A 1,291-nucleotide genomic window follows, 5' to 3' on the forward strand; every position below is an offset into this window, starting at 1 on the left:
TATTGTGAATTCTTTGGATGAAGTCAGTGTACCTTTTAATTGTGTTGATTTAGCTCGATTTGCTATTAAGTGACCTAGAGTTGCCTATGTGTGTAAACTGGAATGGGATCGGCTCCAAGTTCTCATTGAACATGAGTTTCGATGTAACAGGTTAATTCTGAACACAGTTAAAAGTGCATGCACACTTGTGCAACCTCATTATCTCAGTGGTTTCTTTTTACTTTCCCTTTTGAAAATTTATATAGGCTAATTGTTTTTTAATCACAAATCCCTTGTATTTAAACAAGGGGTGTGGACTTTTCCAATCCACCGTACATGTTTAAGGGTGTAATATAGGTGTTGGTATATTGTGGAAAAAAAAACCCAAGTCTTATGTTGCAGGAAACTGCAGCACGGCATGATCAAACCTCTTGACTTCATCCATCGGGAGGATATGAAGCCGCCCAATGAGTCATCGGACTAAAGTTGAGCAAACCAGTGTCATGACCTCTGAGTGTGTGATATGGGGAAAAAAACAAACCCAAAAAAGCTCTACATTTGGAATCTGGATGATCTGCAAGCATACAAGAGGGAACCACGGCTGTGATTAGCAGTTGTCGGTCCAGCTTCTCCCACCCAACCCTCTCATCTTTTACTGACGATGTCATCATCCTGGCATATTGGAAAATGCTTAATTCATCACCGAGGCAACACTGAACAACTCAACCGTTCAACAGTTGAGCGCTAATTCCCATGAATTCAATAACTATTGAGCTGTTGACACGGGTGTTATCATTCCCTCACAGAGGTGTGTGTGTGTTTGGACATGTGCAATAATGTCTCTATTCATCCCTCTTTTGGAAGATTTGAACAATAAACGAAGCTATTTCTATTGGCTGTATTTGGGAATGACTTTGACACACACGATCACTGAAATTATCATTCAAAACATTGTTAGGGGTTCATTGCGAGCTGATTAAAACCAGTTCATTATTGTCAGTGGACTATTCGATTCGTCCTTTTTTTCAGTGACCAGCTAATTGAATTAAATGTTTGTCCTTAGTTTCTCATGAGGCCATCGGCGTGAATAATAGGAAGAGCTCATCGATCTTGAAATAATCAGCACTCTCTCTTTGCCATTTAAAAAAACAAACAAAAAAAATAAACTTCAATAGAATCAGCAAAGACACATGTCCATTGACTGTGTGCCTGCGCCTGAGCAGTGGATGCAGAGGAGATCTTTGTGAGGCCTCGCGTATGCATCGCAGGAGTGAGCCCTATTAACATTTTTCAATTCATTAGCAAATGTTAA

General features: G+C 39.8%; 1 long non-coding RNA gene across 1 annotated transcript; it reads left to right on the forward strand.

Annotated features, from left to right (window-relative positions):
- Positions 1-6: 6 nt before the first annotated feature.
- On the forward strand, positions 7-978 carry LOC109510520 (uncharacterized). The gene is made up of 2 exons (XR_002167138.1): positions 7-150; positions 325-978. It is a non-coding gene; the product is annotated as an uncharacterized LOC109510520 (long non-coding RNA).
- Positions 979-1,291: the final 313 nt, after the last annotated feature.

The sequence above is a fragment of the Hippocampus comes genome, unplaced genomic scaffold (genome assembly GCF_001891065.2).
Source record: "Hippocampus comes isolate QL1 unplaced genomic scaffold, H_comes_QL1_v1.1 scaffold130, whole genome shotgun sequence".
Classification (NCBI taxonomy): Eukaryota; Metazoa; Chordata; class Actinopteri; order Syngnathiformes; family Syngnathidae; genus Hippocampus; species Hippocampus comes.